Raw genomic sequence first — 23834 nt, forward strand, 5'->3', positions numbered from 1 at the left:
TGTCCAGACTATTGTCATAATAACTCCACTGTAGATGTAGATACCGTCTGCATGTTCCTTCTGAGTGGAGAAGCCTTGTCTTGAAGGCACTGAGTCGCATCCAATGAAATGTATTTATTGTAAGAGCTCAAGTCTCTACTGAGAAGCATTGACTTGCGCTTTTACAACTGCAGTAACACAACACACACACCGTTTGGAAGTAATCTGAAACCTGGTATCCCACTCAAAAATGATGTCAGACTCCCATGTTATCAGCATTGATGTGCGAATGAATAGGATATGGCGGGGTATACGTAAACATCAGGTGCGTTGTTAGAGGAGCCAATATCATACCCTTGCGATATTCCGTGCAGTTACCCAATAGACTTCAGTTGCTGTTGCTAAATTTAGCAAATGTTTTATAAACTACGTAAAGGCATAACGTCTGCGAATACTATAAACTATATTATAGTCAGTATCCCTCTTAATTGTTAGTGCAAAAAAATACAACAGATGTATTAATAATTGTCAATTGTAAAAGTTATGGAACAAAAGAGTCGGGTGCGTGCAGTCGGTTTCCTCCAAGATTATGCACGGGATCCTATTGTTTGACATCAGAGCGGTTCTATTGCCCATGTGGCGTCGTTCTTTAGGCCTACCTCTTTTGTTCAAGCAATACTATCCCGTCTTCCCTGCAAAAGCTCTACCACCAGCACTTCTTTAGCAGGTCCCACAGAGTGAAAGGCTGAATCAAGGAGTACGAACGAACGTGCGTATGAGCCAATCCGTGATGACTTCCTCCCATGTTTTTCCAATCGAAAGGAGAGGGAAAATAGCAAACATCACATGTCCCAGTAACTGCTGCTAAAGCTCTTAGTTTGTTAAATCTTCTCGACTGGTAGAACTAAGTATTTGGGGGGAGGGAAGCACAACGATGGCAATAAGGGGAGAACCGCTCATTTGTGCAGTGTAATGTGCGTCCCTTCTTTTTGGTCGAGATTTCAAATCGAAACTCCATTGAGCAGCATATATTTGGATAATAAAGCGCTGTTGCGGGGCTGAATACACTGAAGAAGGACTGAAGGAGCACGCATTTTGATAACTTGGATGGAGGGCAAGCAGCACTCAGTCACTGTGGATTAACTCGGTGTAGAGGCACAGCGGGGGAAGTGCGTTTAAGGTGCAGAGGTGCAAAGGTCTCCCTGCTGAGAGTTGATCCGAGTTCCCCATAGCAGCCACTTTTTCGCACTCGGCTGCAGAGACGTGCGATCGGCTATATAGAGCAAGCCGGTGTTACTGCGGAGGAAAGCCTCTACTGTTGTGAGGTGTGTCGACGAGCGGCAGGAGAATGGCAAGGGCTTTAGCGAGTCTGAGGGAAAACCAAACGCCCGTTTTTCAGCAAAGGATTCTGTCGAACCGCGTTGGAATTTGACTCTTTCTGTATTGGTTTATCTGGATCTTTATTTTAAACTCGGGAGAAAAGCACAAGTGGATTGGATTCTGAGGGGTACAAACCAATGGCATATTACTCGGGCACTCTGAATAGATGGGCTGTGCGGAATTGTGCGCTATGAAATCCAGCGCACCTTGTATCGATATAATTTAGCCAAAATCCAATGGAGCAAAACAAAAAGGAACACGGGAAAATATGAAATGTGAGAAAATTCCATTCCCCTGACCCTCGGTGCTCAGATCAGGACTGGCGTTCCTTCTTCAAGGTAAACTTTTACAGTTTAGATGTTAAGAATGTTTGGACATTTTCATCCGTCCTTTTTGTGTTTTTTGGTTCGTCGTTTGTCGACATATAGAACAAAACCGTGTTAAGATGTGGGCTACTATTGTCAAGGCTGAACCCATTAGGTTCCAAAGCAGAATAACCTGCAGGACGTTGTTGAAAACTAGGTGTGAGCAGTATAACCAGGTATTCAGGTACATCGCAAGGTCAAAAATAAGCCTGAATGAATATGGGTCGTTTAAAGGAATTCACTCTGTCTGACTGCAATATTATGAATTTGAGGGTATGGGTGTAGATCACAATTACGCAGTGGTATCATTTGTTTGGCCAGGTCGCTGGTTGAAATGTTATACATAGCCTACACAGCACCACAACTGAGCCTATCTATCGTTAGGCCTGTTCTATCATTATCTTGATTTGGGTGAATGTGGTATATTGGCATTTTACTAGGATCCCCATTATTTATTAGGATCACCACTATTCCTGGGGTCCAAAATGTGATGGTAATGATGGTGTGTGTGTGGGTGTGTTAACGCAGGCACCCTCTTTTACTGCCTCACCCTGTCACGAGGAGCTAGATTGAAATCACCTCTATTTATATGCAAGCTGAGTTACCATGCCAATTCAGCTTGATAGATAACTCCGCTAAATGTCCCCCATGAAATGTATGTACTAAATGTAGGCTACCCATGCATGTTACAATAGTCTTCAACCTTGGCATAGGTTCAAATGATGATAGAGGATTCAGGCGTCGTCATCTTCTTGCCCTATCCTAGGCGATACATCATGCTCACTACCATGGCACCACTGTCTGGCTGCTTGATGCAGCCCACATAACCACCCACATATGCTTGATGCACTGGGATTACATGTATAGAGATCATACGTAAATGTGCAACATTATTCTATAATAATCCTTTGGTGAGACATGGAGTTCATATTTGCTATGTATAGGTAAAGGCAATGCATGGATGTTATTTAGAATGGCAACAATGTGTCCTAGGAAATTCACAATTTACGCAGTGTTCTTGCGCGCGTATTTGTGTTTTGAGTTAGCGTTCTGTACTTGTGGTACCATTTGTGCATCAAAACTATGGCATCTAGTGAGCACAATAGACTACGTCAATGCCCATTTGAATTCCAAATCACAAGGCGTTTATTTTATTTCAGCAACGCTGGTTATCCGGTAGGCAATCTTTACGCACGTGCGCTTCTATAAATCGAATCTGATAAACACGACATATTTCAATACTTCAGACCCCACGACATGTCATCCTTAACGGGGCAGGGTAGCTGTCATGGTATTGGTGTCAACAATGTGTTTGTTGTGCTTTATAGTCAAACGTGTGCTATTTTATGGCGTCATTATTAGGAGACAATGACAGGTCTCTGTGTTCTGATGAGGCTTACCTGCGCATGTTTATCTATTAACATGTATCTCACACCTGTCACATGAAAGCATATGGGCAAAGCACTATTATTACCATATATGAAGTTGATTTTCACATTTACTTCTAGACGGCAGGGGAATAGAAAACAAATAGGTAGGCAGTTCAGCGGCCCCTGTCAATTCCTAAACCGCTCTTAGAAATGGTTGAAATATTAATTTGTTTTTGAACGCACATTGTGATATGCTATATAATTAATTTCACTTGATAAACAGTAGTTATGTAATGTACAGTTCCATGTACTGTATGTAAGGGTGTCCTGTACTCCATATCATCTGACCAAGTATATAGGTAAACTGAGCTGCAGCTCCCCTGCCAGTGGCTGGTGGTGCTATAATTCAATTTATGCTACTGTACCTCCAAGTCCATACTGCTGCCTGCTGGAGCTCTGAGGGGCTGGGCAGCACTGAAGACGGACAGCAGCTTTATCCTACAACCTATAGACCTACGGGTGGAGTGGATAGTGGAATGTATTTTTGATAAACACATTGGCCTGTATTCAAAATAAAATATTGTATAGTGCATTATATATTCACTTTTTATCTGTCTTTTTTTTCAATCTGTGAGGGATTTGGGCCGTTGGAGATGTAGTGGCAGTGGTCCCTGTAGCTCTGAGACGTGTTTTAATTACACTAGCAGTGCTTAAGACCCCGTGATGTCGCGAGCCTGAGCCAAGGAAGTAAAGAGCACGGTGTGATGATCCTGCTGTTACTGTGATAGGGTAACTGAGGGAATCAAACGCTGCAAAACAACATCCTCCCCCAGGCAGGATTAGCACCACACTCTACCTGGGTGCTCAACAAGTACATACTGTATCCTCTAGTCTACTACAGCATACTGCCTTTGATATGCCCTCTGGGTGCATGTGTGAGGAGTTACCATGACATACAGTATTTGAACACCTTTACGGCCAATATGACTTGTTCTTACAGAGAGCATACGATCAGCAAGTACTTACGGTCCTCTACCACACCATCTTTATGCCTTTGATATGCATGTTCTTTTCCCCTCTGTGTGTGTATGAAGACATACCATGACAGGTTTGAACACTTTTATTGATACATGAGGCATGAGACATGTATGTCTCAGACATATAAGTGTTAGCAGATGTGTGACTTGACAGCTCTGCTGGGATGAAACCTGGATAGAGTCGAACATTAAACTAGACATAGCATTCAGCTAAAATTCATGTGACCCATTTATGCTGAGTTAGTGTAACCCAAGATGCCTGTTTCCTTTCTAGAGATGTTATGTTTTACCATGATGTAGTATATGCTCTATGCTGTGTTTACCAAATGTTGCATATCCATGTGTCTTTTTTTGCATCATATGCTGTCAATGAAACTGGTGATGCGGGGACTGTTATAGTTTGGTCAAGAGTTCAGCACCATGGACAAGTTACAAGTGAGATTGTGTCAGAAGTTTGGGAGGCAAGAAGTGTTATTGTGTCAGAACCATGGACAGCTCCTCGCTCTTGATCTGGGTTCTGCATGGTAGAGTGCACACAACAGGTTAGGTCAGCTGGTAGAGCATGTCGTTTGTGACGTCAAGGTTATGTGTTCGATTCTTACGGGGGACCAGTACAAAAAAGTAAGAGAATGTATGCACTAGAGGTCGACCGATTAATTAGGTCCGATTTCAAGTTTTCATAACAATCGGTAATCTGCATTTTTGGACACCTATCATGGCCGATTGCATTGCACTCCACAAGGAGACTGCGTGGCAGGCTGACTACCTGTTATGCGAGTACAGCAAGGAGCCAAGGTAAGGTGCTAGCTAACATTAAACGTATCTTATAAAAACAATCAATCTTAACATAATCACTAGTTAACTACACATGGTTGATGATATTACCAGTTTATCTAGCTTGTCCTGCGTTGCATATAATCGATGCGGTGCCTGTTAATTTATCATTGAATCATAGCCTACTTCGCGAAATTGGTGATTTAACAAGCACATTTGTGAAAAAAGCACTGTCGTTGCACCAATGTGTACCTAACCATAAACATCAACGCCTTTCTTAAAATCAATACACAAATATAGATTTTTAAACCTGCATATTTAGTTAATATTGCTTGATAACATGAATTTCTTTTAACTAGGGGAATTGTGTCACTTCTCTGGCATTCTATGCAATAGAGTCAGGGTACATGCAACAGTTTGTGCCGCCTGGCTCGTTGCGAACTGTGTGAAGACTATTTATTCCTAACAAAGACAGCCAACTTTGCCAAAAGGGGGATGATTTAACAAAAGCACATTTGCGAAAAAAGCACAATCGTTGCACGAATGTACCTAACCATAAACATCAATGTCTTTCTTAAAATCAATACAGAGAAGTATATTTTATTAAGCCTGCATATTTAGTTCAGGGTATATGCAAACCTGCATATGCAGAGTCAGGGTATATGCAACAGTTTGGGCCGCCTGGCTCGTTGCAAATTAATTTGCCAGAATTTTACGTAATTATGACATAACGTTGAAGGTTGTGCAATGTAACAGGAATATTTAGACTTATGGATGCCACCTTTTAGATAAAATACGGAACGGTTCCGTATTTCACTGAAAGAATAAACGCTTTGTTTTCGAAATGATAGTTTCCGGATTTGACCATATTAATGACCTAAGGCTCATATTTCTGTGTGTTATTATGTTATAATTAAGTATATGATTTGATATTTGTTAGAGCAGTCTGACTGAGTGGTGGTAGGCAGCAGCAGGCTCGTAAGCATTCATTCAAACAGCACTTTCATGCGTTTGCCAGCAGCTCTTCGCTGTGCTTCAAGCATTGAGCTGTTTATGACTTCAAGCCCATCAACTCTGGAGCTAGTTAGCGGGGTGCGCGCTAATAGCCTTTCAATCGGTGATGTCACTTGCTCTGAGACCTTGAAGTAGTTGTTCCCCTTGCTCTGCAAGGGCCGCGGCTTTTGTGGGAGGGATGGGTAACTATGCTTCGAGGATAGCTGTTGTCGATGTGTTCCTGGTTCGAGCCCAGGTAGGGGCGAGGAGAGACAGAAGCTACACTGTTACACTGGCAATACTGAAGTGCCTATAAGAACATCCAATAGTCAAAGGCATATGAAATACAAATGGTATAGAGAGAAACAGTCCTATAATAACTACAACCTAAAACTTCTTACCTGGGAATATTGAAGACTTATGTTATAAAAGGAACCACCAGCTTGTATATGTTCTCTTGTTCTGAGCAAGGAACTTAAACATTAGCTATTTTACATGGCACATATTACATTTTTACTTTCTTCTCCAACACTTTGTTTTTGCATTATTTAAACCAAATTGATTTTATTGGTGTATTATATTAAGTTAAACTAAAAGTGTTCATTCAGTATTCAGTAATTGTCATTATTACAAATAAAGAAATATGTGTCAAAAAATCGGCTGATCAATCGGTATCGGCTTTTTTTTTTGGTCCTCCAATAATCGGTATCGATATCAGCATTGAAAAATCATAATCGGTCGACCTCTAGTATGCACTCACTACTGTAGGTTGCTCTGGATATTATGCTAAAATGTAAATGTTTCAAGCTCATTCATTAACTGGGAACCATGGACAGAAAGCATATTATCTGTTTGTTCAAATATACTCTGCACTGTAGGTTTTTCTGCTCCCAAAACAGCTTTGATATGAGGCTTATGAGAGAGATGTATTTATAATCTATCTGACCTTTATGTGATGTTCTCATTGGATTTGGTGGTATTCATTATTCTTAGCATTTAATTACCTACTGTGTTTGTAGTGTTTAAGGATGTCTTAGTTTTTATGATTTGTTAATTGCTAAACAAGGAGTTAATTGTTGAGTCAATTTTAAAAGTCACCAGGCAGCATTGCCTTTAAGCACGAGGTTAATAGAGATTGGGCCAAAGTGGATTGCTGGATATGTACATTTAATTAAAAATAATTGAATGAAATGCCAATCAGAGGACCAGGTCTGCTAGACTCTGTATAAGCTGTATATCCAGATGGGATGTAAATAACATCTTATAGTTCAGATAAACCCTGCTGGTCCGTTTAACACATGACAGACTGGCTAGACACCTAGTATGGCAATAGATCCCTTTACTGATCCTAAATCCATGATCCAGGATTAACTTGAAAGATGACACAATACTTTTACCTTACTGAGGTAAATTAACCTTTGTTGTTTTGGATTTCAAATTCAAAAATAAATATTGGTTTGTGATATTTAATGGATGCAAGTTTTTAGGAGAGTTTTTACTTATGGTATAGACAAAACCCTGGTATCCAATGTACCTTATTTAAGAGAGCATAGAATCAGACTGACATAGATCGTTGCCAAGGAATCTGTGGAGTCCTAACGCTTCTGGAGGATCCCAAACCAAATCAGGAGTTACAGTTCATTAGCGTAGGAGAAAACTTCAGCTGGGAACGACTAATCCAAACCACCAGGTATTTCAATGTTTTAATTTCCTTAATTTGTTGTTCCTCTAGTTGTTTATGTAGGGTGAGCTTTGTGTCAGTGTGTCATTGTAATGCGGTGACTAGAATGGGCTCCTCTGTCTGTCTGTGAGTAGGATGGACTTTGAGGGGGGTTTGTCTGTGATAATGAGCTGTCAAGGTGACAGCGGTGGGTTGTTTTGATCTTGCAACCACCCGCTGGTTTAAACAGGAGAAAAGTGGCAGTCAGGAATGGTAATAGTTTCTGTGGTGAAGGCTAGTGAGTCTGTCATGCGGTTACGCATTTGACTGATGAGGCACTGATCCCTAGTTACTCAAATATTGATAGATTGATATGCACTGGGATAAATCCCAAATTAAATGACAGCAGAACTTCATGTTCTGGTATTTTTACATCAGAGACACCAGGGCATGTGCGCATACGTGTTTGTATATAAATGATTTCTCAGTTTACCTTCAGACAACATGTAAAACCACAGTAAGTGAGTCTATGGGAACAAGACCCATGAAATAATTATGTATTGAGACCCAAAAGGCCTGCCAACCACATGAGCAGGGGGATGGGATGGTTGGATGTTCGATTAGCATGGGCTATGTATAGGAAATATTAAGTTAGCGAGTTCCACTGCTGATTTTTATTCTTCCACTCTAATCAAGGACTGATCGAGACCTGGGACACCAGGTGGGTGCATTTAATTATCAGATAGAACAGAAAACTAGCAGTACTCCGAACCAGCTCGGATTTGAATACCCCTGTTCTATAGCATGGGATAAGCATATAAATTCAAATTTAAACCCACTAAGAAACATATGTATTCTGTTGATAGGGCAGGAGAGTTCATCTGTCTTAATCAACACTGAGGGAAAAAATGGTTTAGTAATATCCCAGGACTTTGTAAATACAGTATTTACCAAGAAGGGTCCCGAACCAGGCAAGTTATTCACAGTTGATGCAATTTTCTGTTTTCAGTCTATTTTTCCATTTCTAGTTTCCAACATCACATTTTGGGCGGGTTATAGCTTTAATTTGATAAAACAGAATCAGCAGAGCTGTCCTGGTGGTGCATTATTGGTCAATTTGCATTTGGAAAAATATTACCAGAAGTAGATGTATGGATGTGAGAGTGTATTTATTAGAGCTAAATGCTAGAGTAGAAGGGATAAAACAATAATTTTCTATCAAATTGGTAGATGTATACATTCATAAAAACACCTTCATGACACATACAGTACCAGTCAAAAGTTTGGACACACCTACTCATTCCAGGGTTTTTCTTTATTTGTACTATTTTCTACATTGTAGAATAATAGGAAGACATCCAAACTATGAAATAACACATATGGAATCATGTAGTAACCAAAAAAGTGTTAAACAAATCAATTTTTTAAATTAATATTTTAGATTCTTCAAAGTAGTCACCCTTTGCCTTGATCACAGCTTTGCACACTCTTTGCAAGCTAATATACTATCTTCTTTCATGATGTGTAGTCTAGCCACTTTCAGTTAAAACATGAATATTCACAATATTCTCTTAGCCTATTAGGTGTTTGTAAATACAAACATATCATAATACTATCTATCTATATAAACGTAATGCTTTGTGGGCAGCTATCAGCTTTTTGCGACTGTCAGTAAATTGTAGTGTGTAAGGATCTGGGCCGACTTCCTGTAGTGTGATGAGATTAGTGTGAATAGGTGGGTATATCCTCTCCTCTGCCTGGCCTTAATCTGCCCAGCAACACACGGACCTGCCGTGCACTGCTGTACATATGGCACATTTGACAAGATTACACACACTACTGATGGGAAAAGCTCTTTACGTGGCTTTGGCTGTGACAGAGGCAGAACTACAGACACGAGCTGCAGAGCTATTCTGTACAGTAACAATAAGTCATTTATTGGATTTATATAGTGCTTTTCTACCATCTGAGGTACTCAAAGCGCTTTACATAGTAATGGGGAAACTCCCCTCATCCACCACCAATGTGTAGCACCCACCTGGGTGAGGAACGGCCACCATTTTGGTGCCAGAACGCTCACCACACATCAGCTTTCAGGTGGAGAGGTGAGGAGTGATATATGCCAATTGGGAATGATGCTTTGGCTGTGATAGAGGTAGAGCTACAGGAAACTACAGAGCCATGTTGGCTCACTACAGCAGCGCCACACAGTGTTACCAGCAGCCCCACCTCCTTTTCTTAATCATATTACTCTAAAGGGCAGATTATTTAAAAAAATAACCTTCTTGTGATTTCAGTTTAAATGCAATTAGCCAAACCACACATTGATTTTAATAGCTGTTTTATGTATTGCATTTTCCAAGCAACCAACAAAGAGATCAGTGGTTTAAACCATATAGATCATTGGTGCTTTGATTTGGTTTGACCACCTGGGGTCTGTTCCCACAACTGTCTTATTGTGATTACACAGCTGATGTATAGCTATATACAGGTGTGTGTGTGTCTGTATATCAGTGTGATAGCCAGACTACTAAATTAATGATACCCAAACTATCTGCACTGACTCTATCTTGCACCAACTCTACGCACTCTCACTATACTTTATATACACACCATATACACACTGACTAGACTTCATATGCACACCATATACACACTGACTAGACTTTATATGCACACCATATACACACTGACTAGACTTCATATGCACACCATATACACACTGACTAGACTTCATATGCACACCATATACACACTGACTAGACTTCATATGCACACCATATACACACTGTCTAGACTTCATATGCACACCATATACACACTGACTAGACTTCATATGCACACCATATACACACTGACTAGACTTCATATGCACACCATATACACACTCACTCACACACACTACACTGTCACTCCCACACAAATCCCTAACACATTCTCTTCAAACACTACATGCGCACACGCACACACACACATAACACACACGCATACCGATACAACACAAACAAACAAACATACTTACACACACGCACACACTTTTACACTTGCTAGCTTTTGTTATTGACCAAATACTTATTTTCCATAATAATTTGCAAATAAATTCATTAAAAATCCTACAATGAGATTTTCCGGATTTCTTTTCTAATTTTGTCTGTCATAGTTGAAGTGTACATATGATGAAAATTACAGGCCTCTCTCATCTTTTTAAGTGGGAGAACTTGCACAATTGGTGGCTGACTAAATACTTTTTTGCCCCACTGTATATAATGATTTATTTATTTTACTCTGCATTGTTGTACAGGTTCGTAAGCAAACATTTCACTGTAAATCTACACAAATTGTTTTCGGTGCATGTGATGAATACAATGTTATTTGATTTGTTATTAGGGTTTATCATTTGGCACCATACTCAGGATACTGCTAGTGATTGACCACTGTACCAGACCTTCAAATGGGTTTCTTTCTAACACTTCAGCAGGGCTTGATTGAGCTTGCCTGGTGGATATGAATATATGCATGAATAGTGATGTTCCTTTGGCACCATACTCAGGATACTGCTAATGATGCACGTTAAGGTAGCCAGTCTGGTACAGTGTACAGTGTGTATGTCCTGCATCACGTTTAGTGAGATGGAGCATGGAACCCTAATCCCCAACTCTTATGAGGTGGCAGCCATCTGTCCTGGCTGGCTTGTGTTCTATTATTAACAACTCTTTCCTGTAGTCAAATGACCTAGTGGCCTCATGGGTGGAATGTTATTCCTATTTATCATCATTTATGTATATATATTTTACTGCCGAAAATCTGGTGTTTCCATGTCAAACAGTTTTGTTATATTTCAGTCTTCTGTGATGTATATAAAGTGTAATACTGGGATGCAAAATTCTAAATGTAATACATTTGAACTCTATATCTGACATGGTACGACCATGTGTGTGAGGTGTATACTTCTGTTTCAAAGTAGATTCTCTGTGACCCTGATTTAGCCCAATGCAATAAAAGGTTGACGAGTGCTGTGGATTGATAGACTGGCTAATTCTGTGGCGATGTAGCCTATAATATACTTGGCCTATTATTGGGAATTGCCATAATTCAGACATGCAGTGTATTTATCAGAGATGAGATCGAATAACAACATCAAGGCAAAATAAGAGTTTTGGTCTGTATTTTCAATATGTATCGCCAAAGTAAAGGTCATTTCAGATTGAGCCGGCATATGCAACGTTTACATTGAATGCAGTCTGTGACTGTTGGAACATTGTCAACCGCGCTATAAAGTGTATTCTCTGTGCTACGGACTGAATAGGAATCTAAATCTAGATTCCAAGGATATTTACATATTCCTAACGCGTTGTGATAACGGAGGTTGGGTTTCAGGTTCTATGGTGCATCTGATCTGAGTGTTCTCTGAGAGCCACCTCTTATATTGCTCCACACACAGTAATGAATTGGAATAGCTTTGTGCACATCTGTATTCAGCATAGAGGCCACAGTGTGATACTATAATGGTGTCTCTTGCTTCATTGAGGATGGGCTCATACCAGTTATACGCCTGCAGACAGTTGTGCTGAATACAAATGTAGGTTCCTGCATCTCTCTCATTTAATTAAAACAACGATTGATCAAACACCAACAATTTTTTGAAATCCTCTGAGCATCCTCTGAGCATGCACTCAACCAGGTTCATTTCATATCTTCTGTGACCCTAAGTTACAGTTTGATATAATACTTTGTAATGTATCATATTCTTTCCCTGGTGCACTTAAAGACAAACACACGGAAAAGAACAAAGAGTCGCTAGAATATTACAGATGAATAATTAAGGGAGCCGAATATCTCGGGAGAGATAGAGATAACGTTAATGCCTTGGTAGTGGTGGTGGGGATATTTCAAGTATTTATTGCATTAGAGATGAGGAAAGTGTCTGGAGGAGCCCAGCTAGTTAGGGCATTGAGTTTAATAAACCCATGAGGACAGATGAAAGGATGATAGGACAGTCTCCACCCCAGTATTTGCTCTGTCAAATAGGAGTCTGGAGAGTGCATGACTGAAACTCTATATAATACATAACGTTAGATTGGGCTTTTGTCAAACCTAATGTCAATGTGCTATTGTGAAGCTATACATTGGGTAAGAATACATGGGAAGGGGGAGGGAGGGAGGGAGAGAGCGCGAGGGAAAGGGAGAGAGGGAAAGGGGGGAGAGAGGGAAAGGGGAGAGAGAGGGAAAGGGGAGAGAGAGGGAAAGGGGAGAGAGAGGGAAAGGGGAGAGAAAGGGAAAGGGGGAGAGAGGGAAAGGGGGAGAGAGGGAAAGGGGGAGAGAGAGGGAAAGGGAAAGGGGGAGAGAGGGAAAGGGAGAGAGGGAAAGGGAAAGGGGGAGAGAGAGGGAAAGGGGGGGAGAGGGAAAGGGGGAGAGAGAGGGGAAAGGGGGAGAGAGGGAAAGGGGAGAGAGAGGGAAAGGGGGAGAGAGAGGGAAAGGGGAGAGAGGGGGAAAGGGAGAGAGGGGGAAAGAGAGGGAAAGGGGGAGAGAGAGGGAAAGGGGGAGAGAGAGGGAAAGGGGAGAGAGAGGGAAAGGGGGAGAGAGGGAAAGGGGAGAGAGAGGGAAAGGGGAGAGAGAGGGAAAGGGGAGAGAGAGGGAAAGGGAAAGGGGGGAGAGAGGGAAAGGGGAGAGAGAGGGAAAGGGGAGAGAGAGGGAAAGGGGGGAGAGAGAGGGAAAGGGGAGAGAGAGGGAAAGGGGAGAGAGAGGGAAAGGGGGAGAGAGGGAAAGGGGAGAGAGGGAAAGGGGAGAGAGAGGGAAAGGGGGAGAGAGAGGGGGAAAGGGGAGAGAGGGGGAAAGAGAGGGGAAGGGGGAGAGAGAGGGAAAGGGGGAGAGAGAGGGAAAGGGGGAGAGAGAGGGAAAGGGGAGAGAGAGGGAAAGGGGGGAGAGAGGGAGAAAGGGAGAGAGCGGGAAAGGAAGAGAGATTACAATTGAAATTCTTCTTTACACTTCTTTGCATCATTCCACTGCTGAATTGAGCTTCCTATACCGATCTTCTACAGAGGTGTGCTAGTGCAGGATACTTATTTGACTCCCATTAAAAGATAAATGTTTAAACCGTAAAGATTCAATTAAACACTTCGTAATTTGCACAGCGGGAGATGAAACAGGGCCAGAGTGTCACTATGAGTTTATTTCTAAGCTTATATTCATAAGCAGTGGGGTTGGGAGAGGTGGACAGATGCTGTTCACCATCACACCTTCCAAAGAGGAAGGCGAGGAAATGAGAGGGAGTAGAGGGAAGAGAGGAGATGAGGGGGAGTAGAAGGAAGAGAGGAGGGAGGAGATGATAGGGAGTAGAGGGAGGAGAGGAGGGGGAGTGGAGGGAGGGAGGGAGGGAGGAGAGGAGGGGAGTGGAGGGAGGAGAGGAGGGGAGTGGAGGGAGGGAGGAGAGGGGAGTAGAGGGAGGAGAGGGAGGGGGAGTGGAGGGAGGAGAGGGAGGGGGAGTGGAGGGAGGAGAGGAGGGAGGAGAGGAGGGGAGTAGAGGGAAGAGAGGAGAGGAGGGAGGAGATGAGGGGGAGTAGAGGGACGAGAGGAGAGGAGGGAGGAGATGATGGGGAGTAGAGGGGGAAGAGAGGAGAGGAGAGGAGGGAGGAGAGGAGGGGGAGTAGAGGGACGAGAGGAGATGAGGCGGAGTAGAGGGAAGAGAGGAGGGAGGGAGGAGATGAGGAAACAGAGGTATAGAAAGGGCTGGGAGTAGATCTGTTCATTAGAGGACAGGAGAGAGAGGAGCCTTATGCCACTGAAACAACCATGGACCGAGGTCAGGAGAGACAGGGAAGCATGTGGGACAATGTTAGTCAGAGCCAAGCTGAACTACAGTATATGGTAGAGTTGAGTTGAGTAGTTAGACACATCACAAAATGGTTTCCTTGCTGGGTCCTTGGTTATATTAGAATGGCTTCATCTGCCATGCTGCAATACCTTTATATATATCTATATACAATGGGCTAATACGACTGAGCGCAATCCATTTTTTACTTATTTTGGCCATTCTCTGCTCATTTGGTGTGGGATTCCCTTCTGTTCTTAGTGACTAACAGTAGTTCTATCTTTCACAACTAGTTATCCAGGCGTACTGTGAGCGAGTGGCACAGGGAGCAGGGTGGGAGACATGAGAGACTACAACCAACCAAGCCGACTCGCCCTCTATTTGACTAATAGCTGTCATAGCTAGGTAATTTATCATCAAATATGATTACATAGTACCTGTCTTGGACTGCAGCAAACTGGGAGATGCTACTTAGCTAATGTTAGCTAGCTAGGCTAATTGAAGCTGCAGTACATGTGCTTTCTCATCCTACAGTTAAACATAACAATAACTCCATTCAGAATATTATGTAGCAGCCTACCTGTTGGCTGTTGGTCGTTGTAGCCGATCCTTCTCCTTTAACTTTTAAATACGTCATTTTAGTTCATCTCCTAATTTTTGCCACACAGGCGGATACAGGCGGATACATGAAAAACTTCAAGCCCATTCTTAGTTATTGTGAATTAGCATTGCTTTGATATTAGTTTTTCACAGTAACAATATTAATCCACTCTCTAATTACCTCTCAGGGAGATTTGAAATATGTGAAGGGATAAAATATGCCAATTAATGACAAACATACAAACTCACACACAGAGAGCGAGCGCGACATGGAGAGGGGGGCTAGGGAGAGAGAGAGAGAAATATATGCCAACCACAAACTTGAGAGAGAGATTAAATATACCAACGACAAACATACAAACTTGAGAAAGAGATTTAATATACCAACGACAAACATACAAACTCACAAACACACCCTTCCACAGCTGGCATGCTGATTGGGGTCTCAGACAGATAATATAACCATTCTATAGAGACAGTAGAATTATTAGCTATCTAGCTCAGCCGCTTGGCAAATCACTATCATCCCTCTCTCCTCTAGCAAGTAGAGAGAGAGAGAGAGAGAGAGAGAGAGAGAGAGAGAGAGAGAGAGAGAGAGAGAGAGAGAGAGAGAGAGAGAGAGAGAGAGAGAGAGAGAGAGAGAGAGAGAGAGAGAGAGAGAGAGAGAGAGAGAGAGAGAGAGAGAGAGATAGTGCCAATACTCCCATAATGACCCTTTAATGAGGCCCTGCATATATTGGATAAGCCCATAGTGCATCCATCTCTATTCTCCTCCTTCACTGTTTTCTATTGCTTTCCATCACCAGTCATTTGCAGGTTGTCTGCTTGACCTTCAGAGGAAGGTAATCATTAGCATGCACCAGTTTTATTGATTAAGAGAGGGAAAGAGAGAGAGCTTTGCTGGGATGTTGTTTCGTAGCGCAGACGGGAGTATGCATTTGAGTTTCATCAAGGCTGGGTGGGATGGGTGGGGAGATTGGCAGATTGATGATCTAGGTTGGTTGATTGGTGGGTTGGTGTTGGTGGGGGCATGTGTAATGGCTTGAGAGGAGAGTCTTTGTGACATGTTGCATGCTGGGATGGGACGTCAGCATGGCATGGTGTGCTGTAGTTATGCGCCAAGCACGCAGAGATATAGAGCTGTGGCTGCCTGTACACGCCAGAACAACCTTTTAGCACATTTAACACTGCTCAGGCCCAAGACTGTGATACGCAAGGACAATATTTCTTAGATTTGAGGAGTTCGAGTTTTAAACTCTCCCAACTCTCAGTTAAATACAGAAATATCTCAGTAGCTTTGCCTCTAGCATGGGAATTGACAGAAAGCATATTGTAGTAGGTTTTGTAGACATTGCATGAACACCATCAAGCTAAAAAATCGTAGTGTTTGAAATTCCTAATGGATTTACCTAGCTGCATTTTAATGCATGGTGGACACATTCTAAACAGAGCCTTCGTTTTTTTTCTCTCCTGAATTTATAATAATAGGATGTGTTCGATCTCAGCATACACAGTATAATATGTTTTATGGGAGTTACACAACTGCAGATTGTATTTTTTCTTGCATTTTCAAAGACAGACGCCAAGGCACAGTACACTGCGGTGGGAATGGGTAATCTGTCATGACATTTTATGGCTTTTCATACATATTCAGGCTGTGTAACCCGAACAGGATGCACATCGTACATCATAAGTGACCAGAGGGCCATTAAAGACAGTCCTTATTAATTATCACGCCTCTCTACTTCACACACAGAGAACCCAACATGGCAGCCAAAAATATGTCTCAGAAGGTAAAATATTTGTTGAGAACTTAACTCTGAGCTTGAATTAATGTGCCTCTATATTAAAATCAATACAGGTCATGAATTCTGTGTAGTTTGTGTTTATTATTCAGCCTTAGATCACAATGCTTGCCTTGCTCAGCCAGTAGCCTCCGCTGTAGTGCAAAGTGAAATAGGGTGACATCACACACAGATCCAATTAACCCCAGGAATATTGTTTTGAAACAAACCAGCTAGCTATAGCTGACACTGTATGGCTTTTGCACTGTGGTTGATGTTTTCTCATCTTGATAATTAAAAAGAAAACACACACAGTATACAGAACCTCGCTATAACATCAAATATTTCTGATTAGAATCGTGTAATACTGTAGCTGTGCCTGTTGTTATCTATCACTATCTGATCTTTCTGTGAGAGCATGGTATCTGCCCACCTCTGTCCTTTGAAGGGCTATGTAGCATAGGCTGTTGTATGGGGGATTCTACACTTTGAATTAAGCCCATGAAGTTTTGAAGATGGCCGGCAGAGATAGCACAGACACAGACTGTAGAATCAGCGGTTGCGCTTGCTTGAGGCCGGTAGAAAGTAATGTATTTTGAGAGGCGATTGGAATGACCTCTCAATGACTCTGTGTGGTGAGTCAATGACAGCTGCCCTATAACAGTCAGGCATTGCATGCTAGGCTAATATGGGACCTGACCTCAACACTACAACAGAAAACTCTGCTGGACTGGAGAAATACTATTGTAGATAGCTAAGTGAGTTAAATATACACAGAGCTGCATGTTGTCCACAAAATTGAATCCAGGGTTTGTTTAATCATATGATCTCCATGACTGATCTAGACCTTTGCACAAACCCTTACAGCTCTGCTCTGCTAAACAGAGCTCCAACTCTGGCTCCCCTCCTTGTTGGGACATCTCTAGCATTCTGTCTGGGTGCTAAGGTAAAATATATGATGGCCTACTTCTCAGCAGAAGAATGGGATGTGTGTCAATGACGTACAAAGTTGAGGTAGCTAGCTAAGAGAAAGCTGAGAGAGTTGCCATGCAGTCACTGAATTGACTTCTAGAATCAGAATTCAGAACATAAAGACCACTTCCACCAGCTAGATAGATCACAGAGACCCACCGTGTCCTGTTCAATAGCCTGCATCTCTTTAGAGACTCTTTTGAGGCTCCCACCTGGCAGCCTTCCACCTGGCAGCAAAACTTTGTTATGGAGAGAGTTGAGGAGACTAGAGAGAGGAGAGAGATTGATGTCTGAGATGAGATGTCAGACATGGCCTATCACTGAATGGCTGAAATAGTTTCCAACCAGGAGAGGAGAGTAGAACAGCAGGATTAGATAGGCCCACTTAAATGAGGGGTGTATTCTGCTTCCATCAGCACTGCCTGCGGTGACCCCCCCCCCCCCCCAGGGGCAGCGGCCACACTTAGGACTGTTTTTTTCCCCATTGATAGACGGTTTGTGGATGTATTTATGGTGCTTCCAGAGCAGACATGTCTGGTCTCAAGGACAGGGCATCGGCTAGTCTGTCTGGATGGATGGATCCGTTAGGCTAGCTAGACAGTCATTGATGTCACTATGGCAAACAGTGAACTGATACATTTCCATATTCTCCTTTGCTTTGAATATACACTGATCAAGAGTATAATTTCAGCTAAGCCTAGGGTGTGCCAAAGTAACAGGGGATGATTTTTTTATTGCATTTCTACACATAGGGGAGCTCATTTACTGCATTTCTACACAATTTAAGAAACTCTACTTGCAATTCTACTGACTCCAGCCATTACCACCTTGTTGCTGTAGCTTTATTTACCTCAGTCAATAAGGGACTTAACATTCTACAAACACATGTCATACAAGGATTAGCTGCTACGCATTAGCTCAGCACCGGGATTAAACCTCTAGTTTAGTTTCATGTCAAGTTAAACAGCAGTTACCTAGCCAACGCCATGTACCACAGCCATCTTTACCTCTGCACTGTTTCGAGGAAGAGTTGCACTGTTCCCTGCAGCTAATGTCGACATGCTCGCCAAAAAGCCAGCCAACCATACTAACAGCTTTCCCTCCGGTCCCAGGTGTCCGCATGGTCCTAAAGTCAGCCTTTAATACCGCTAAACTGTATCTTCCTTAGCAGCCTGTTTTGAATTGTTTGGTGTTGAGCCCCTGACACTGATTATCACTGTTCACTAAAAACTGCATTCTTAGCATAATATATTCAAACCTGCTTCTATCATTATGAACAAACCATGCCATTCCGTTAGGATTTCTATAAGTAGCTGCTTCTGTTTGGAAATGACATGGTATTATTACCTGGTAATGGTATTACTAGCCCTAGCAGCAGTTGCTCAGACAGAAAAACATCTGAGTTGACCTGAAAGCACTGAGATTGAGATTTAACCAAAACAACATCAGCTGGAAAGGAGAGCTATAGCCTGTAGACAAATTAGACTGATTATAGGTCTGATAGCATTCAATCAACAGGTCAAGGAACAGCCATAGACTGATTATAGGTGTGATCACCTTGTATCAGCAGATTCAGGGTCAACTATAGACTGATTATATGCCTAGGTGTGATACAGATGTTGGAACTTAATTTGAGCCAATCAGAACATATGAATTATTATGTGGATTATAATTCATGGACATTTTTTCTAGGGGTTGATATATTTGATACAAATCAAGATAGTAGATATGACAAATTTCAGAAGCATTTTTAAACCTTAAATAAACTACAAGTTTTAAAATATCATGCATTGCAGGAAAGTTGTCCTGCAACAGGGCAATCAAATTAAGATTCTATATCTGTTTATGATTGCTTTGTATGCCTCCTTCTGCTAGGCAGTGGACACACAGATGGAGGAGGAGAGAGATTTGGAGTGGTTGCCCATTAGGCCCTGCATTAATCCCTAAATGTGGAATCAATACAGGAAGTGAAATGTAAGTGGAATAAAAAAGGCAGGGGCATCAGGTAAAGGCTATACAGTATGCCTGCCATTGGATCAAAGACAAATCAATGACAAATAGAGTCGTAATGGTTGCAGTTGCACATCATTATTGAATTATAAAACATGATGTTGAAAAGCCGTTCGATGCATTTCTGCAAGCCAAAGTCATAGATTAGTAACAACACATCTATGAATATTATGTCCTGATCTAATCTCACTAAGTCAAAAAGCAGTAGGTTTTGTCAGTCAGTGCCGTGTAATTGCTTGTAGCTGCCTCATACTGTAGATGCATTCTGCATACAATGTGTGCAAAATAAATAGTGGGGGTAAGCCATACCGGTAAAATGTGAGCCTATCACAATTAATACAACATGCCCCCATGTTGTGGTTTGAGGAGAACACTTACACTTTGTCAAGGTGGAGATGAGTGGCTGAGACGCTTCTGGACAAGGTGGAGATAAGTGGCTGAGACGCTTCTGGACAAGGTGGAGATGAGTGGCTGAGACGCTTCTGGACAAGGTGGAGATAAGTGGCCTAGACCGAGGTGCATGTGGACATCAGTGGATGCATCAATTCAGGCTACAAGTGCAGGCCTATTGACAATCACAGAATGTCATTACAATACACCTAGGTTTCCTAACAGATGTCTCTTTCCATTCATCAAATTGCGGGATGCACATTGCACTGTTGGGGTTTGGATGCTGAAATTATTTTGTGAGTGCGTAGGTAGTCTACAGGAGCGCCTTTGTTAAGTGATTGTCTGACAATCAGATGAAAACATCATGACTGGTTGTGTTTATGCTACATTAAAAGGATGCATAGTGCGTGTCCATAAGGCTAGGGGAAGCTAAACTTTCCCTAAAGTAGATTTAATTAAATTGCCAAAACAATAATATAAAGCTTAATTAGCTTACTCCTGTCTATACATAGATAAATAAAATCATAACAAATAGGCTACTACACCAGAAAGCATGATTTGGCCACAGAGGATCATTAGCTTCCGTAAAAAATAAGCTTTGAATTGTTTTAAATCGCATAGCCTAATGTCAGAAGGGCCCAAAATTTAGACAGCGCACTCTGCAAATACCAAATAGATGATTGTTGAGTTGAGATTGTCAATGAAAAGCAGAGAGGCAGGCATATCACAATATTTAAAATACAATCGCGGAAAAACTGTTTGGAAAGCAAATGGCTATTGCTGTAAAGAGATGACAATGAAAAGACTCTAATCTGTCTTTTAGCTATACAACTTCTTAACTTAAAGAAAACAGTAGCCTATCATATTAGCACTAGCAGAGAGCAACGGCCATATCCCCGGTGAGTGTGCATAATCTTTTTCATTGGGTCAGTGCCACCTTTGTTTGTTTTTGGACAATAATGTCCTCCTCCAGGTTAGACCAACATCATATTGTATTTGTGTCTCCCCTTTTCGTAGGCCTATTATATGTATCAGACAACATAGTTTTTATTTATCTGTCTGTCCGTGTCAGCAGAGTAGGCTGCCATTTCATTTTTCTAGTATAAAAATGTGTGTGCGCACTTTGGTGTCCCGTACCGGTAAGAAATTAAATCTACTTTCACCCCTGCTGTATTCTGTAGTGTAGATCATTCTGTCATCCATATTCATGGGTAACAGACCCTTGGAACTGGCAGTATTTTGTATTTATTCAGGATCCCCATTAGTTCCTGCCAAGGCAGCAGCTACTCTTCCTGGGGTCCAGCAACCTTAAAGCAGTTATTTCTGTACAATAAAAACTATTACATGGCATTACATTTCATAACACTTTACACAATAGATTGTGTGTTCCCTCAGGCCACTACTCTACCATCACATACAGTATCTACAATACAAAATAAAGGTGAACGTGTGTGTAGGGTTCGTGTCTTATCATGTGTATGTGTGTCTGTGCCTGTGTGTGTCTCTTCACAGTCCCACTGTTCCATAAGGTGTATTTTTATCTGTTTTTAAAATCTGATCAAAATCAAATCACATTTTATTGGTCACGTACACATGGTTAGCAGATGTTATTGCGAGTGTACTGAAATGCTTGCATCAGTTATCTGATGTGGAATAGAATTCCATGTAGTCATGGCTCTATGTAGTACTGTGCGCCTCCCATAGTCTGTACTTGGGGATTGTGAAGAGACCTTTGGAGGCATGTCTTGTGGGTATGCATGGGTGTCCGAGCTGTGTGCCTGATATACATACAGCTGTATTTATCCAAATGTATAGTACAGGAATCCTATACTAAGCAATAAGGCCCAAAGGGGTGTGGTATATGGCCAATATACCACAGATAAGGGCTGTTCTTATGCATGACGCAGTGCCTGGATACAGCTCTTACAAATAAATGTTTTGTCTTACCCATGATATACAATTTGATATACCATGGCTTTCAGCCAATCAGCATTCAGTGCTCGAACCACCCAGTATAAATGATTAGGCCTAGGCCGAGGCTGCTGCCCCCAGTTGGAAATGAGGCGCCTTTGCTGCTTGGTACAGTACCGTCTTGGAATAAGTCTTGGGAAAACAAACAAAGAGCACATTCAACAGACATCATGGTCTACCACCTGGCTATAATAACAAATCCTATATTCATGCAACAATCAGTCTGCTTTGTCTCGTCTCATAATGAGGCTACAGGAATTAGGTCATTTTTCTCTTTCTGGATCCCATACAAGTTTCATGAGAGCAGCAGAGCCACAGCCACTATATATGTGCTGCTGCCAGTCTAACTGTAGAAATAACTCTGAACTCTGGACCTGTCCATCTGTAGCACGTTTTATGTTCATATCCCTGGCGTTATGGTAGACAGGCCAGGCTGGGAGGAAGTGGGTGTTTTTGAGAGAGAACAGGACAGGAAGCTCGTGTGTGTGTGTCTGTGTGCCCTCCTCTCTACACTAGCACCACAAACAGACAGATGGTCTCAGTAGATGGCCCGCTACGTTGAAAGATTTGGGGTTAAGCTATTAAGCTATAAGTTATTCTCATGACTTTGCCGTGCAGCAAACGCACATCCTATTTTACTAGAAAAAATAAACAAATAGATTGACGAAGGGAGAGAGGGAGGGAGGGATGGTGGGAGGGATGAAGGGAGAGATGGAGGGTTGAAGGGAGGGATGGAGGGAGGGTTGAAGGGAGAGAGGGAGGGATGAAGGGATGGAGAGTGGAAGGGATGGAGGGAGGGATGAAGGGAGGGATGGAGAGTTGAAGGGATGGAAGGAGGGTTGAAGGGAGGGATGGAGAGTTGAAGGGATGGAAGGAGGGTTGAAGGGAGGGATGGAGAGTTGAAGGGATGGAGGGAGAGTGGAAGGGATGGAGGGAGAGTTGAAGGGATGGAGGGAGGAATGGAGAGTTGAAGGGATGGAGGGAGAGTGGAAGGGATGGAGGGAGGGTTGAAGGGATGGAGGGAGGGATGGAGAGTTGAAGGGATGGAGAGTGGAAGGGATGGAGGGAGGGTTGAAGGGATGGAGGGAGGGAGGGATGGAGAGTTGAAGGGATGGAGAGTGGAAGGGAGGGATGGAGAGTTGAAGGGATGGAGGGAGGGTTGAAGGGAGGGATGGAGAGTTGAAGGGATGGAGGGAGGGTTGAAGGGATGGAGGGAGGGTTGAAGGGAGGGATGGAGAGTTGAAGGGATGGAGGGAGGGTTGAAGGGATGGAGGGAGGGTTGAAGGGATGGAGGGTGGGATGGAGAGTTGAAGGGATGGAGAGTGGAAGGGATGGAGGGAGGGTTGAACACACAATGTGCACTACGGAACATCATTTCAGAGGTGTTCTGCATGCATGGCAGAGTGCACACACATCGTTACATAAGCATAACGTTCTGTCTGCTGCGTCTGTTAAGGGTCATCAGCCTGCCCACCTCATCTATAACAAAAACGAATCCAAAATTAATGGACACATTTAATTGCTTCACGATCCCCACCACCCTTCATGAAAGAGTTTCCATGCATTTCTAAGTGCTTATTTGTTTTTGCATTATTCATGTCTCTTTAATTGCACAGGGCTCCTGATCTTGTATAGAGTGTGCTGTCTTTTCTACACTGTTTGAATTATTCAGTGGTACGACTGGCTGGGCTGTTTTCTCTTTTTAACCAGGTGCTGCACACAGAGAGAGAGGCGATAGTCA

At 42.4% G+C, this 23834-nt stretch overlaps 1 protein-coding gene across 1 annotated transcript in view; it reads left to right on the forward strand.

Annotated features, from left to right (window-relative positions):
• Positions 1-729: 729 nt before the first annotated feature.
• The window catches only part of lrfn5a (leucine rich repeat and fibronectin type III domain containing 5a), a 47483-nt gene continuing 24378 nt past the window's right edge, over positions 730-23834 (forward strand). Inside the window, exon 1 of the mRNA XM_029675769.2 lies at positions 730-1697. The gene's annotated coding sequence lies outside the window, so the exon portion shown is untranslated. The remainder of the gene's footprint in view (positions 1698-23834) is intronic.

Source organism: Oncorhynchus nerka, linkage group LG12 (assembly GCF_034236695.1).
Source record: "Oncorhynchus nerka isolate Pitt River linkage group LG12, Oner_Uvic_2.0, whole genome shotgun sequence".
Taxonomy (NCBI): domain Eukaryota; kingdom Metazoa; phylum Chordata; class Actinopteri; order Salmoniformes; family Salmonidae; genus Oncorhynchus; species Oncorhynchus nerka.